At 42.6% G+C, this 17,529-nt stretch overlaps 1 pseudogene; it reads right to left on the reverse strand.

Moving 5' to 3' along the window:
* Window positions 1-24: 24 nt before the first annotated feature.
* Window positions 25-16,547, reverse strand: LOC148145151 (RNA-binding protein, mRNA-processing factor 2a pseudogene; annotated as a pseudogene).
* Window positions 16,548-17,529: the final 982 nt, after the last annotated feature.

The following is a 17,529-nucleotide window of genomic DNA, read 5'->3' on the forward strand; positions in this document are numbered from 1 at the left end:
AGGTTTTTTGTGAAGATTTGTAGTTCAGATCATGGATACGGCTGTTGGTTTGATCACCGAGGCTGGCAAGTTGTCATACCCAACTTTGGTCACTGTGCTCGGTAATATCATCTGTGCGACCTCTGTGAAGCGGTGTTGTAATATCCCGCTTGATATTTGTATGATCCGGTCTGTGAAGGCGGGTGATGTCATTTCCGGTTTTGTGCTACCCTATATTAACAACATATCAGAAAAGACAAGCAGACTCCTACGACCACTAGGAACCATGATAGCACACCAACCCACAGACACACTATGCCAACTACTCACAAGGTCAAAAGACCCCAAAGCTACAACATGCAGGGCCAACAAAAATACAAAATCCCAAGTAACCATAAACACTGCATCAGACTGACTGGAAGAAAAATAGCAATGCAGATACACAAATAGCAACTAGCAGCAAAACAGCACGACCAACTCCCTCATCTCAATACACACAGTCAAGGAGGGTCATCAACTTGACTGGGACAACGTAACCACCCTAGGACAAGCTCACCAAAGACATGCACAGGAATCCCTAGAGGCCTAGTTTTTAAAGCGAAATGCCATCAACAAGCATGTAGAAATAGACCCAAATACAAACCACTGCAGACGAAACTAGAAATGACACCACCCACTTAACAGACCGGATCATACAAGTATCAAGCAGAGCAGACCAACAATACTTCATGGAAGTCACACAGATGATGTTACCCAGCATGGTGACAAAATGTTTGCATCACAACCCACCAGCTCAGTGAGCAAACCACAATCGCATGGTATAATTGGTTTTAAAAAGGCTCTCAATAAGGTTTCTCGCAAGGAGTTTATACATTAGATTGATTAGAAGACATTTGAGGATTGATTAATACACAGCAAGTAGAATCAGAATGGATGGAGATTAGGATTGTTTTGGGTCAGAAAGCACTGGAGGAAGTAATTTATACATCCCCACACAGTAAACAAGAAATTACTGGACCTTGTAACAACAATGTTATTGATACGGAAACTTAATCATCATTTAGTCTAGATCAAACAAATGGTGGTCAAGGAAGATGAGTTCATAGACTGATTCAGTGAAAGTTTCTTAGAGCGCTATGTTGTGCAACCAACTATGGATAAGGCTATTTCAGATCTCATATTGTTCAATGAGGTTGTGTTAATTAATAATGTCATAGTAAAGGCTCTACTGAGAAATACTGTTCATAATACAACTGAATTTTATTCCAAATATGAAAACATACCTCAATACTAAACAAGAATTGAAACAAAACAAAGCTAGTTGCACAGGTATAAGAGGGGAACTGTCCAAGCTTGTCTGGATAAATTGACTGAAAGATAATGCAATAAAGAAGGAGTGGTAACCATTTAACAGAACAATTAAAATTGTTCAACAAAATACATTCAATTGATGAAAATAAACTAAGCAAGAAAGATCCATCCATGGCTTACCATGAAAGTTAAGGATGGTATTACATTAAAGAAAGAGACTTTAATATTGTAAACAAACAGCAGTAATTCTGAAGGTTGTGGGTGTTCTAGAAAGTTAAGGATTACCAAAAAAAGATGATCAAAAAGACATGAAATCAACTGTGCATGAATATAGAAAATGATCTTCAAAATGTTTCCGTGTATGTAAAAAGATAGTTAAAAAGATAAAATAGTTCTGTGTCCTTCTGCACAGAGGTTTTATACCAGATATGGAACATAGCAAAGGGACTAATAAAAATGAGAAGATTAAGAAAATTAACATCAGCAGAGAAATAGTCCTGGAAAAACTCAAGAGACTAAGACTCAACAAATTTCCAGAACCTAACAATCTAAATATAAAGTTCTAGAAACTGCAGAGAGAACAGATCTGTTGCCAATTACTTTCCAAAATTACTTCAATATTGGAAATCTCTTCGTACATTGGTAGCCAGTCAATGTAACACTGCTATTCAAGAAAGGACAGAGAAAAATGTTCTGAGAAAACGCGATATTACACATTGGGAAAGTCCTGAAATCTATTATTACGTGTGTCTTAACAATGCACTTGAAAAGAAATAGCATGATTAGAACCAGTCAACAAGGTTTAAGAAAGTGAAATGACAATAAACAAGTTTATTTGTTTCAAGGAACAACATGTGGGGTAGATAAAGGGGGACCGGTAGATATAGTACACATAAATCTCTATAAGGAATTTGATCTGTTACTATACATAAGATTAATACGCATTAAAGGACTTGTGTCATTAGAGGGTGCTATAAGAGCATGGTGTAGGATCAGATAATAGATCGGAACCAAACAGTAGGTATTAATGAGGCATTTGTCAGTCTGTGGACAGTGACAAGTGCAAGGATCACTCATATTTAGAACCTAGATTCAAGCTTACATAAGGATAAAACATATCTAAGCTGCTGATGGCAAAGTTAGATTGGGTTGAAATTTGTGAGGAAGGCACCAAGAGACTGAAAAGAGACATAGAGTCAGGCAACATCCAAGAAGCAGGAAAATCAACATTTCGGGCAAAAACCCTTCATCAGCCCTTCACCATCAATTGGCTTTTGCCCGAAACATCGATTTTCCTGCTCCTCAGATGCTGCCTGACCTGCTGTACTTTTCCAGCACCACTCTAATCTAGACTCTCATCTCCAGCATCTGCAGTACCCACTTCCGCCTGACAAGAGACACAGACAGGTTAAGTCTATAGACAACAAGATGGCAGATGAGCTTAATGTGGCAAAGTGTGAGATTATTTAATTCCATCATAACAGATCAGCAGATTCTCATTTTAAGAAAGCAGTGAAACAGAAACGTTCATGTTTAGACAGACTTTGAGCCTGTTCATGTAGGGAACACAGAAAGTTAGCATGCAAGTAAAGTAAGCAACTAGGAAAGCAAATCAAATGCTTTCCTTTATTCTTGCATTTGAATCCCCTAGCAAACAATTGTTACAATTGTACAAGATTGAGAGAGATTTAAAGTATCAGTGCCATTCTGGTCTCCAGTTTTAAAGAAGAACATACTTGCATTGCAGACAGTACAGCAAAGGTTCAGTTGCTGGATTCCTTGGTTATGGGTTATAGAACATGGAACATAGAAAAGTACAGCACAGAACAGGTCCTTCGGCCCACGATGTTGTGCCGAGAATAATTCCTAAGCTAAAATAAAATAACCTAACCTATGCACCCCTCAACTCACTGCTGTCCATGTGCATGTCCAGCAGTTGCTTAAATGATTCTGCTTCCACCACCACTGCTGGCAATGCATTTAATGCATTCAGAACCTACCTCTGAAGTCTCCTCTATATCTTCCTCCTAATATCTTAAAACTTTGACCCCTTATGCCAGTCAATCCTGCTCTGGGGAAAAGTCTCCGGCTATTGATTCTATCCATGCCTCTCATTACCTTGTATACCTCTATCAGGTCACCTCTTTTCCTCCTTCTCTCCAGAGAGAAAAGTCCGAGCTTAGTCAACCTCTCTTCATAAGACAAGCCCTCCAGTCCAGGCACAGGCATAAGACTAATTGGTCTGTAATTGCCAGGGATTTCCCTATAAAGAGAAACAACATTCGCCTCCCTCCAATCCTCCGATACGACTCCTGTGGAGAGTGAGGAAGCAAAAATCTTCGCCAGTGGCTTAGCAACCTCCTTTCTCACTTCCCGGAGCAACCTAGGATAAATCTAGTCTGGCCCTGGGGACTTATCAATCTTAATGTTTGCCAAAATTTCCAGCACATCAACTTCATCAATCTTGATTTGTGCAAGCCTGTTTCCCAGCTCCTCAAAGTTCTCATTCACAACAAGGTCCCTTTCCTTAGTGAAAATTGAAACAAAAAACTTATTTAGGGTTTCCCCTATCTGCTCAGACTCCACACACAAGTTCCCTACACGATCCCTGATCGGCCCATCTTCTCCCAGATCATTCTCCTATTCCTCACGTATGAATAAAATGTCTAAACATTCCTACCAAGCCTTTTTGGCTCTCCTCAGTCTATTTATGAGCTCCTTTCTAGTAAGCCTGTAATGCTTTAAAGCTGTGCTAGATCCTTGCTTCCTCCACCTTACATAAGCTGCCTTCTTCCTTTTGACGAGAAGCTCCTCCTTTCTCGTCATCCAAGGCTCCTTAATCTTACCCTTTCTTGCCTGTCTCAGAGGGGCAAATTTGTGCATCACTCGCAACAACTGCTCCTTAAACAGTTTCCACATGTCTGTTGTGTCCTTTCTGTGGAATAATTGCTCCTAATCTGTACTACCCTACTCCTGTCTGATAGTGTCATAATTTCCTTTTCCCCAATTAAATATCTTCCCTTGGTAACTGCGCCTTTCCCTCTCCAAGACTATAGTAAATGTGAGGCAGTTGTGATCAGTCACCAAAGTGTTCTCCCACCACGAGATCTGACACCTGTCCTGGCTCACTGCCGAGCACCAAATCCAAAATGGCCTCTCCCCTCGTCGGCCTGTGTACACACTGAGTGAGGAAGCCCTCCTGAACACATCTGACAAAAACGGTTCCATCCAAACCATCTGCACCAAGGAGGTTCCAGTTGATATTGGAAAAGTTGAAGTCACCCACAACAACACCCTGCGATAATTGCATTTTTTTCCAAAACCTGCCAGTCTATGAGTTCTTCAATCTCCCTACTGCCATTAGGGAGTCTGTAGAAAACCCGCAATGAGGTGGCTGCTCCCTTGCTGTTTCTAACTTCCACCCATACTGACTCAGTTGACAAACCTTCCTCAATAACCTTCATTTCTGTAGCTGTGATGCACTCTCCGATTAGCAATGCTACACCGCCTCCTCTTTTTCCACTCTCCCTATCGTTTTTAAATGTTCTAAACTCTGGAACATCTAGCAACTATTCCTGACCCTGTGAAACCCAAGTCCCTGTTATGGCCACAACATCATAGTCCCAAGTACTGATCCAAGCTCTAAGTTCATCACTCTTATTTCTGACACTCCTTGCTTTAAAGCAAACACACTTGAACCAATCCTTTTGTTCCATCACATGAATAAACTTCCCGATAGATTCACTACATTCTGCCACTGCCCCATATCTAACTATCCCACTCTCAAATATGCAGCTCTGGTTCCCATACCCCTGCCAAACTAATTTAAACCCTCTCGAACCACACAAGCATATTTCCCAACCAGGACATTTGTGCCCCTCCAATTCAGGTGCAACTTGTCCCTCATGTACAGTCCCACCTTCACCAGAAGGCACCCCAATGGTCTAAATTTCTGAATCCCTCTCTCCTGCACCAAATGCGCAGCCACATGTTAAGCTGCACTAGCTGCCTGTTCCTCACCTCACTATCTCTTGGCACCTGTAGCAAACCTGAGAACACTACTCTATTTGTCCTGCTTTTCAGCTTCCAACCTAGCTCTCTGTAGTCACTTTTCAGGTCCTCAATCCCTTTCCTGGCTTTATCATTGGTGCCAATATGTACCACGATTTCTGGATGCTCACTCCGCACCACCCACTCACCCCCTCCCACCCGCCTTCAAAATCCTGTAAACCCGTTCGGCGACATCCCGGATCCTGGCACCGGGGAGGCAACATACCTTCTGGGAATCAACATACCTTCTGGGAGTCCCGTTCCTGACCACAAAATCTGTCAATCCTTCTAACTATTGGGTCCCCTACCACAAGCGCATTTCTATTCTCACCCACCTTCCTTCTGAGCCTCATTGCCAGAGACCTGACAACTATGGCTTTCCCCTGGTAGACCGTCCCCACCAGCAGTATCCAAAACAGTATACTTATTGCTGAGGGAAACTGCCACAGAGGATTCCTGCTCTGACTGTAGGTTCCCTTTCTGCCCCCTGACAGTAATTCAGGTGTAATCCAGACAGTAATCCAGAAGTAATCTTCCTGAAAAAGGGCTTATGCCCAAAACATCGATTCTCTTGTTCCTTTGATGCTGCCTGACCTGCTGCGCTTTTCCAGCAAAACATTTTTAAGCTATGATCTCCAGAATCTGCAGTCCTCACTTTCTCCCAGTAATCCAGCTATCCTTATCCTGTGTCTGCGGAGTGACCACCTCCCTGCACATCCTCTCAATTTCTCCCTCAGCCTTCTGGATGATCCACAGTTCAACCAGCTCCAGCTCCAGTTCCCTGACTCAGTTTTCGAGGAGCTGGAGTTGGAAGCACTTCCCGCAGATGTGATCGGCAGAAACATGTGTCATGTCTCTCACCTGCCACATTCTGCAGGAGGAACATGCAACTGCCCTATCAGCCATACCCGGCTAATCTGAAAGCCCACACAGGACTAAACAAGATTTGGAGATGCTGATGTTGGACTGGGGTGTACAAAGTTAAAAATCACACAACACCAGGTTATAGTCCAACAGGTTTAATTGGAAGCACACTAGCTTTCGGAGCGACTATCACCTGATGAAGGAGGGTCGCTCCAAAAGCTAATGTGCTTCCAATTAAACCTGTTGGACTATAACCTGGTGTTGTGTGATTTTTAACTTAGGACTAAACAAGGAAGAGAATAAAAGAAAAAAATGAGAAAACCTGAAAACTTACCGAGTTTTCCGAGACTCTTAGTCAAGTTAGAGCAGGTGGATAGGAGGGAGGCCCTACGGTGTAGTGTCTCAGGTTCAGATCTCACCCACTTAAAAACTTCCCAGCAGCCCTTGTTTCTCTCCGCCCTCTCTCCTTGCTGCTCTGTTCAAAATGGGTTATCTACAAAGCAGCTAAGTAAATTGGCTCCATATTATCTGGAGTTCAGAAGATGAGAGGTGATCTCATTAAAACATTCAAGGTTACAAAGAGCTATGACTGGGTCAAGAAATATTGAATAAAGTGGAAATAGTTTCAAGATACCATATGGACATCCCAAAATCACCTTCACCCATCAGGATATAAAGATTCTTCTTGGGAGGACCTAACCAGTCTCCTAATTGGTTCTGCTTCTGAGCTGGTTACCAATACTATGTGAGAATATTTTAGAAGTTATGAAGTGAGCTTCATCGTAGATTGAGCCTGGCATTTCACAATAAAAAACCACACAGCGTAGCTGTAATTTAACTTGCTATTTCATGGGACGTAATAAACCTATTCCTTGTTCATCAATAGTGAGTCCGGTTACTGGTAAAGGCACCATAAGGGCAGCTTCACAAAATGCTCATGTTGGGGAAAGTAACCAATAAGGAGAATCAGTAACAGTGATATCCCAGATCAAATAAACTATTACTGTACTAGATCCTGACACCAATGAGGTTATTGTCAATTTCAATTGGTAGCAGTGGTGTAGATTTTGACCAGACAGTACTAGCCTGAAAAAATATTCAGTTGCCACAGCCATCCAAGTTGAAAAAAAATGTTCAATCAGAAAACGGTTAATCTATCTTTAAGTATTCAGCAGCTCAATAGCACTCAGCATCTGTAAGCTATCTCTACAAATGGCAACCAGGATTATAAAGCTGCAATAGCCATAGTAGCTCTAAGCTTGCTTGTAAAATCTCAGATCAGTTAATACTACTGTGAAAGCCAGTGAGTATCAACCACAATCTCACCAAAGTGGCAGGGGAAAGCTTTGAATTGCAATCCTAAGATACAACATGCAATATTGTCCACCGATGTGAGAAGAGTCCTTTTGTGGAAGTGTGAAACATTTTGTATTCAAAGAAAAATTTAAGGCTTCAAAGATAAAATAAGGCTTAAAACACTTGTTATGGACCAAAGTAAACCCCTCAAAACATATCAAGGAGATAGCCTAGACTCTAACATTTTCTTATTTTAAATACAAGTGCCAGATGTTGAATCACCCTCTCTATTTAATCTCTCCCCAAATTTTGAGACATAGTTCAAATATGTCATTTCTGAACTCCGACTTGCCAATTTCTCCTTAATTGAATTCAGTGGTCCTCTCACCTCATGCCCAAACACTAATTCAAATGGACTGAATTTAATTGATTTATTATGTACAAATGGAATTCTTTGAACCCAATACTCTAGATCAGATTAGATTACAGTGTGGAAACAGGCCCTTCGGCCCAACAAGTCCACACTGACCCGCCGAAGCGAAATCCACCCATACCCCTACATATACCCCTCACCTAACACTACGGGCAATTTAGTATGGTCAATTGCCTGACCCTGCACATCTTTGGACTGTGGGAGGAAACCAGAGCACCCGGAGGAAACCCACGCAGACACGGGGAGAACGTGCAAACTCCACACAGTCAGTCGCCTAAGGCGGGAATTGAACCCGGGTCTCTGGCGCTGTGAGGCAGCAGTGCTAACCACTGTGCCACCATGCCGCCCATCTTGACTATAAGCCCTCAACATGGTCTTTAAAGTTTGATGCTGCTGTTCTAATGCTCCCTGCATTTCTGGATGGTACCTAGTATATTTGAATTGTTTTATTGTTAAACTATCTATAACTTCATTCAATAACTTGGATGTAAAGTTTGTTTCACGATCTGATTGAATTTCTGTGGTTAGTCCATTTTTAGACAAAAAATTTAAGTAACATTGCAACAATCCTATTAGCTGTGATACGACATAATGAAATGGCCCCTGGAAATCTATTAGACCCATCTATTATTACTATTTGGAAAAATATAGTTTGATTAAAGATAGCCAGCATGGCTTTGTAAAGGGCAGAGCATTCCTCACAAGGCTTATTGAGTGCTTTGAGGATATGACAAGACAAGTTGACCTCAAGGTCAGTGACCAATTGTGTCCCACAGGGATCTGTTCTCGGGCCTCAGCTTTTTGTGGTTTTTATAAATGTCTTGGATGAAGAAGTGAAAGGGTGGCTTAGTAAGTTTGCCGATGACACAAATGTCAGTGATGTCGAGGACTGTTGCAGGCTACAACAAGACATTGACAGGATGCAGAGCTGGGCTGAGAAGGGGCAGATGGAATTCCACCTGGACAAATGTGATGTGATATATATGGATCTCAGTAAGGTATTTGATAAGATTCCCCATGGTAGGCTCATTCAGAAAGCTAGGAGGTATGGGAGACAGGGAAATTTAGTTGGTTGGATACAGAATTGGCTGGCCAAAAGAAAACAGCGAGTGGTAGCGAATGAAAAGTATTCCACCTCAAGGTCAGTGACCAATTGTGTCCCACAGGGATCTGTTCTCGGGCCTCAGCTTTTTGTGGTTTTTATAAATGTCTTGGATGAAGAAGTGAAAGGGTGGCTTAGTAAGTTTGCCGATGACACAAATGTCAGTGATGTCGAGGACTGTTGCAGGCTACAACAAGACATTGACAGGATGCAGAGCTGGGCTGAGAAGGGGCAGATGGAATTCCACCTGGACAAATGTGATGTGATTTATTTTGGAAGGTTGAATTTAAATGCTGAATACAGGATTAAAGACAGAATTCCTGGCAGTGTGGAGAAACAGCATATATAGATCCATCTAAGTTGCTACCCAGGTTGAGACGGTTGTTAAGAAAGTGTACAGTGTTTTGAGTTTCATTAATGGGGGATTGAATTTAAAAGCTGTGAGGTTTTGCTGCAGTTCTATAAAACCCTGGTTACACAACATTTGGAATATTGTTTCCAGTTCTGGTTGCCTCATTATAGGAAGGATGTAGCTGCTTCACAGAGGGAGCAGAGGAGATTAATCAGGATGCTGCCTGGATTGGAGGGTATGTCTTATGAAGAAGGGTGGAGTGAGCTAGGGCTTTTCATAGAGAAACAAGAGAGGTGAATTGATAGATGTATACAAGGTAATGAGAGGAATATACCGAGTAGATAACTAGAGGGCAGAAATGGTTATCACAAGGGGACATAATTTTAAAGTGACTGGAGGAAGGTTTTGGGGAGATGTCAAAGGTAGGTTCTTTACATGGAGAGTGGTGGGCACCTAGGATGCACTGCCAGTGGAGGTAGGAGAGTCAGAGACATTAGGGACATTTAAGCGACTCTTGAATAGGCACATGGATGATAGTTCAATCTTAGAATAGGATAAAAGATTGGCACAACATCGAGGGACGAAGAGCCTGTACTGTGCTGTACTGTTCTATGTACATCCAAATGCAGTAGATGCCAGGACATTGAGTAAATTTCAGGAGACAGATAGATTTTTAATTAGTAATTGCTTGAAGGGTTATGGGAAACAGGCTGGAGAGTGGAAACAAGACCAAAGTGAGATCAATCTTGATTGTATAGAATGGCAAAGGAGGCTTGAGCGGTTAAGTTGCCTACTCCAAGTTCTTATGTCTTTTAAAACCGTTTTTGTTCTTGAAAATAACTTTCCATTCTCATTTAGAGTCTTTTCAAACAGTGGAAATATCAATTATTGTGTCAAACTGAGCCCAAATGCAGGTCCTCTTCAGGCAAGCCCACTTTAACTTTGGCCTGTACATTTTGCTCTAATGCAGTATCATACTCTGTAATTAACCAAAAGTGACAAAGTTTAAGTGAAGCTTCTCCAACTGTTGTATTTATTTTCTTCTTCTGTCCAGGTTTAATTCTTCAAATGAATTATTATCTGGATAACTAAAAAGATTGCTTATTGACTGTTCTCAAGTCAAATGACAACTGTTTATTATTTGTGAATTTGCACAGAGATTAGACGTGAGGTCCTTTTATCCAGATGCTACAGTTCAGTTCCCTTCTTGAGATCCTGACACGCACTTGTAACTCACCAACAACTGTGAATAGCATGATTTATTTCAATAAGTACAAGCTTTTGGAGGATCACTGAACACTCTTCACGATGCTCTCTGAACAAAGGGACCGTCCCTCCTTTATTCAGGGTTTTACATCACAGTCAGTCATGCATGCAAGACAGACTCCCCCCTCCCCAATAGTCACATCCAAAAACAACGTAAAGTGATTAGATTATTTCCAGAAACAATGTCCGATTAGGTTGTTCCTTAAAAAGATATGTAATTAAGTTATTCCTTTAACTACAGCATTTACAGAATATGATCAGATTGTCAAATTGCCTACAAGACAGGAAAACACACACCCCGGACATCCAATTGCTTACATGTCAGCAGAACAACTTAACCATTTCATATCTCATTCCCTACTTTTATCATTCCATGATAACCAACTACATGGGACTGAAAAAGGCGCTAGCAGCTTATTCATGAGAATCTGACAGCCAGTATTTAAGCCATTTATTCACACACAACATACAATGATTATAACAACAAGAATTACTAGTCCATGCAGAAGATAGGATCCCCAGGATTCTCCCTAGTGGAAAAAAAGTGTTCACCAGTAAAGTTCTTAAATCCACAGTCCTTAGTGACTACTCCACTCCTCCAAGTTGAGTGGAAATGAGCCAGTTATCCAAAAACTCCTTCAGGAAACTCCAACCTGAAAATAAAATCCAATCTTCCATTACATCAGTGAATCTGCACAGTTACTAACTTTGTTGCTTGAATTCAGGTATCACTGGACATCAGAGTGTGTCCAAGAAAACTTAACAAACAGCAAAATTCACAACTGATATTGGAAGAACCTGTTTGGGAGAGGTCGCAGCACAAAAACAGATAGGTAAATAATTTTAAGTATGGCATTGCTGTAAATCTACAATAGTCAATACAGTGGGTTCTTTCTTGATTATATGGTTTTACTGGGATCTGCCATTTGCTTAAATTTTAAAAATATAAGCACTAAGTATTAAGTTAGCCTGGAGTGGTGTTTTGTACAGCAATGAGACGGTGCTATTTTCTAGGTCTGCAGATTGGAAGGAGCAAAATGGCCTTTAGTAGAGTGACATGCTCTTCTTGTCAGATGTGGGAGATTTGAGAGAGTTTACGAGTTACTGAAGAATACATCTGCAACAAAAGTCTTTGGTTGCAAATCCTGTCAGATAGATTGCCTCTAACTGTTGCTCTAACTGATCCAATGAGGAATTTACAAGAGCTCGGGAGTGTGATGGATAGCAGTTATAGGAAGAGAGAAAAGCCGCAGATGCAGTCAGGTAGATGGTTTAACTCCAAGAAAGGTAGGAAAGGTAGGCAGATAGTACAGGAGTATTCTGTGGCTATCCCCATTTCAAATAAGTATACTGTTCTGGAAAATGTACGAGGTGATGGTCTTTCAGGGGAATGTAGCACGAACAGCCAAGTTTCTGGCATCAAGATTGGCTCCATTGCAATGAGGGGTACGTTGGGGTCCATAAGATCAATAGTGTTAAAGGAGCCTCCAGTCAGAGGTGGAGACAGACATTTCTGTGGCCAGCAGCGAAAAATCAGAATGGTGTGTTGCCTCTCTGGTGCCAGGATCAAGGATCAAGCATGTCTCAGAGAGGGTGCAGAATATTCTCAAGGCGGAGAGGGACCAGCAGGAGGTCATTATACACACTGGAACAAATGACACAGGAAGGGAAAAGATGAGATTCTAAAGGGAGAATATAGAGTTAGGCAGGAATTTAAAAAGGAGATCCTCAAGAGTAGTAATATCTGGAATACTCCTGTTGCTACAAGCTGTGGAGGGTAAGAATAGGAGGATAGAGCAGATGAATGCATGGCTGAGGAGCTGGTGTATGGGAGAAGGATTCACATTTTTGGATCATCAGAATCTCTTCTGGGGTAGAAGTGACCTGTACAAGAAGGACAGATTACACCTGAATTGGAAGGGGACTAGTATACTGGCAGGGAGATTTGCTAGAGCTACTCAGGCGCATTTAAACCAGTAAGATTTGGGGTGGGTGGGGGGGCGTTGGGTGGTGGGAGATGGGACCCAGGGAGATAGTCAGAGAAGACGTCAATCTGAGACTGGTAGTTGAGAGATGCCGGTGTTGGACTGGGGTGTACAAAGTTAAAAATCACACAACACCAGGTTATAGTCCAACAGGTTTAATTGGAAGCACACTAGCTTTCGGAGCGACGCTCCTTCATCACCTGATGAAGGAGCGTCGCTCCAAAAGCTAGTGTGCTTCCAATTAAACCTGTTGGACTATAACCTGGTGTTGTGTGATTTTTAACAGTTGAGAAAAGAAGCGAGTCAAACAGTCAGGGCAGATAGGGACAATGCAGCAAACAAGGGAGGACTGATAAATCAAACTGCATTTATTTCAATGCAAGAGGCCCAACAGATGAACTCAGGGCATGGTTAGGAACATGGGACTGGGATGTCTTAGCAATTACTGAAACATAGCTCAGGGATGGACAGGACTGGCAGGCTTAATGTTCCAGGATACAAATGCTATAGAAAGGACAGTTTGGGAGGCAAGAGAGGAGGGTGAATGGCATTTTTGATAAGGGATAGCATTACAGCTGTACTGAGGGAGGGTATTCCCGAAAATACATCCAGGCACGTTATTTGGGTGAAACTGAGAAATAAGAAAAGGATGATCACCTTATTGCAATTGTATTATACACCCTCTAATAGTGAGCGAGAGCTTGAAAAACAAATTTGTAAGGAGATCTCAGTTATCTGCAAGAATAATAGGGTGTTTATGGTAGGGGATTTTAACTTTCCAAACATAGACTGGGACTGCCATCGTGTTAAGTGGTCAGATGGAGAGGAATTTGTTAAGTGTCTACAAGAAAATTTTCTGATTCAATATGTGGATGCACCGATTAGAGAAAGTGCAAAACTTGACCTACTCTGGGAAATAAGGCAGGGCAGATGACGGAGGTGTCAGTGGGGGAGCACTTTGGGGCCAGCAACCATAATTCTATTAGTTTTAAAATAGTGATAGAAAAGGATAGATCAGATTTAACAGTTGGAGTTCTAAATTGGAGGAAGGCTAATTTTGATGGTATTCCGCAAGAACTTTTAGAAGCTGATTGGGGTCAAATGTTCGCTGGTAAATGAACAGCTGAGAAATGGGAAGCCTTCAGAAATGAAATAATGAGAATCCAGAAACAACATATCCCTGTGAGGATGAAAGGAAAGGCTGACAAGTGTAGTGAATGTTGGATGATGAGAGAAATTGAGGGTTTGGTAAAGAAGGCAGCATATGTCAGGTAGAGACAGGAGAGATCAAGTGAATCCTGAGAAGAGCATAAAGGCAGGAGTATACATGAGATAGTTTTGGCAAAAAAAAAGGTTAAGGAGAATCCAAAGAGTTTTTACAAATACATTCAGGACAAATGTAACAAATTCCTCAGGACAAAGGGTAACCAGGGAGACAATAGGGCCCTTCAAAGATCAGCGAGGCGACCTATGTGTGAAGCTGCAGGAGATGGGGGAGATACTAAATGAGTAGTTTGCATCAGTATTTACTGTGGAGAAAGACACGGAAGATATAGAATTTAGGTAAATAGATGGTAACATGTTGAAAAATATCCATATTACAGAGGAGGAAGTGCAAGATGTCTTGAAATGCATAAAGATGGATAAATCCCCAGGACCTGATCAAGTGTACCCTAGAACTCTGTGGGAAGCCAAGGAAGTGATTGCTGGGCCTCTTGCTGAGATATTTGTATCATCGATAGTCACAGGTGAGGTGCCGGAAGACTGGAGGCTGGCTAACGTGGTCCCACTGTTTAAGAAGGGTCGTAAGTACAAGCCAGGGAACTATAGATCAGTGAGCCTGATGTCGGTCGTGGGAAACATGTTGGAGGGAATCCTGAGGGACAGGATTTACACATATTTGGAAAGGCGAAGACTGATGAGGGATAGTCAGCATTGCTTTGTGCATGGGAAATCATGTCTCATGAACATGTTTGAGTTTTTTGAAAATGTAACAGAGGAGTGATGAGGGCAGAGTGGTGGATATGATCTATATAGACTACAGTAAAGCGTTCAATAAGGTTCTCCATCGGAGACTAGCTAGCAAGATTAGATCTCATGGAATACAGGGAGAACTAGCCATTTGGATACAGAACAGCCTCAAAGGTAGAAGACAGAGGGTGGTGGTGGAGAGTTGTTTTTCAGATTGGAGGCCTGTGACCAGTGGAGTGCCACAATGATCGGTGCTGGGTCCACTACTTTTTGTTATTTATATAAACGATTTGGATGTGAGCATAAGAGGTATAGTTGTAAATTGGAAGTGTATTGGACAGTGAAGAAGGTTACCTCAGATTAAAATGGGATCTTGATCAGATGGGCCAATGGGCTGAGGAGTGGCAGATGGAGTTTAATTTAGATAAATGCGAGGTGCTGCATTTTGGGAAAGCAAATATTATCAGGGCTTATACACTTAATGGTAAGGTTCTAGAGAGTGTTGCTGAACAAAGAGACCTTGGACTGCAGGTTCATGGTTCCTTGGAAGTCGAATCACAGGTAGATAGGATAGCGAAGAAGGCATTTGTTATGCGTTCCTTTATTGGTCAGAGTATTGAGTACAGGAGTTGGGAGCTGAAAATGTGTTGCTGGAAAAGTGCAGCAGGTCAGGCAGCATCTCAGGAACAGGAGAATCGACGTTTCGGGCATAAGCCCTTCTTCAGGAGTTGGGAGGTCATGTTGCAGCTGTATGGGACATTGGTTAGGCCACTGTTGGAATATTGCGTGCGATTCTGGTCTCCTCCCTATCGGAAGGATGTTGTGAAACTTGAAAGGGTTCAGGAAAGATTTACAAGGACGTTGCCAGGGTTGGAGGATGTGAACTGTAGGGAGAAGTTGAACAGGCTGGGGCTGTTTTCCGTGGAGCGAAGGCTGAAGGGTGACCTCATAGTAGGAGTATAAAATCATGAGGGCCATAGATAGGATAAATAGACAAAGTCTTTTCCCTGGGGTGGGGCAATCCAGAGCTAGAGGGCATAGGTTTAGGGTGAGGGGGAAATATATAAAAGGGACGTAAGAGGCACTTTTTCATGCAGAAGATGGTGCATGTGTGCAATGAGCTGCCAGAGGAAGTGGTGGAAACTGGTACAATTGCAACATTGAAAAGGCATCTGGATGGGTATGTGAATTGGAAGGGTTTAGAGGGATATGGGCCAAGTGCTGGCAAATGGGACTAGAATGGGTTGGGATATCTGGTCAGCCTCGACAAGTTGGAGTAAAGGGTCTAGTTCTGTCCTGTACAGCTCTATGACTCTATGGCTCTATCACTCCATGGAGAAATCTGAATTCTTGGATAAGGGCAGTTAAATACTTAACAAAACTGAATAGATTCCATCCTTGTGGAGATGCTTCAGATGGATGATACTAGCACATCTCTGCCTGAAGTGTGGTAGCTGCAGCATTGGCGTAGGTGAATGTAGTATGTGGAATGGCTGTCGTGTAAAGTGGCTAGGGAGTCCAGGCCTCTAGAGATGCAGGGTTAAATGCTGTTCCTACAGCATCATAGAGATCCCGTGTAATGAAGTGTGCTCCCAATGCAAGGTGCATATTTCGAGGTTCAGGTGTAACCATAAGTTTTCTTTTGGCCATTTTTGTGTTAGCCTTTGCAAATTCAAACAAGAGAGTCTGAGGATTTTCAGGATCATATCGAATAGCATTTAATGCATTCTTTGCTGCTTCTGCTCCCACTCTGCTGTCAAATGTAACAAAGCTAAGTGGTTGTTTTGATGTTAGCTTGATCAGTTAACCTTCATATCGCTTAAGTGGTTGAAAGAGAAAGTAAAGCTCACGTGGTTTAATATCCATAGGAAGTCCACTGACAAAAAGCGCATGGACCTCCTCTTCACCGTTGTTAGCTTCATCACTTTTCATGCTCATGACTGGTGAGCTGATTGAATCCATTGTGTCCCCTACTGCGGGCACGGAGTGCTGGTCTGGAAGAGTAAGAGGGTTCGCCTGAATGGGTGCGATACGTTCTGGGTCAATGGTCTATCAGAAGCGCTGAACAAGGTTCCCAGGCATAAGACTTGCACTGAGTGTGCAATGGGTAAAATTTCCATGGGCCTGGGTAAGTGGAGTGACACTTGAATCAGGTTGTGGAGGGGTAGATGGTGGTCTGAAGGTATGCTTTACCTGTGAATAGAGACAATGTTAGCTGCTAAAAGTGTCTTTGCATTTCCTCTCTCATTCCCTGCTTGCCAAGGTGTGTATCAGTATGAAGACAGTCACTAAGCATTGGTAACAAAGCAGAGTTGAGAGTGTGCTGCTGGAAAAGCACAGCAGGTCAGGTAGCATCCAAGGAGCAGGAGAATCGACGATTTGGGCATAAGCCTGTCATCAGGAATGAGGCTGGTGGGTCACGGCTGAGAGATAAATGGGGTTTGGGGGAAGGTAACTCAGAAAGCGATAGGTGGATGAAGGTGAGGGAAAAGGTGATAGATCGGGGTGGGGCGGGGGGGTGTGATGGACAGGTCCAGAGGGTGTGCAGAGTTGGAGGCTTGGGACTGGGATAACGTGGGGGGAGGAGAATTGAGGAAGCTATTGAACTCAACATTATTCTCGTGTGGTTGCAGAATATAAGGCGTTCCTCCTCCAAGCGTCGGGTGGTAAAGGTTTGGTGGTGGAGGAGGACCAGGACCAGCATGTTCTTGACTGAGTCGGAGGGGGAGTTGAAGTGTTCAGCCACAGGGCGGTAGGGTTAGTGGGTGCGGGTGTCCGAGAGATGCTCTCTGAAACGATCCGCAAGAAGGCGTCCTGTCTCCCTGATGTGCAGGAGACCACATCGGGTACAACCGATGCAGTAGATGACATTGGTAGAGGTACAGATAAATTTCTGATGGGTAACAAAGCATCAGGTATA

The sequence above is a fragment of the Chiloscyllium plagiosum genome, unplaced genomic scaffold, assembly GCF_037043375.1.
Source record: "Chiloscyllium plagiosum isolate Xiang-an unplaced genomic scaffold, Cpla_swu_hap1 HiC_scaffold_26, whole genome shotgun sequence".
NCBI classification, from domain to species: Eukaryota; Metazoa; Chordata; class Chondrichthyes; order Orectolobiformes; family Hemiscylliidae; genus Chiloscyllium; species Chiloscyllium plagiosum.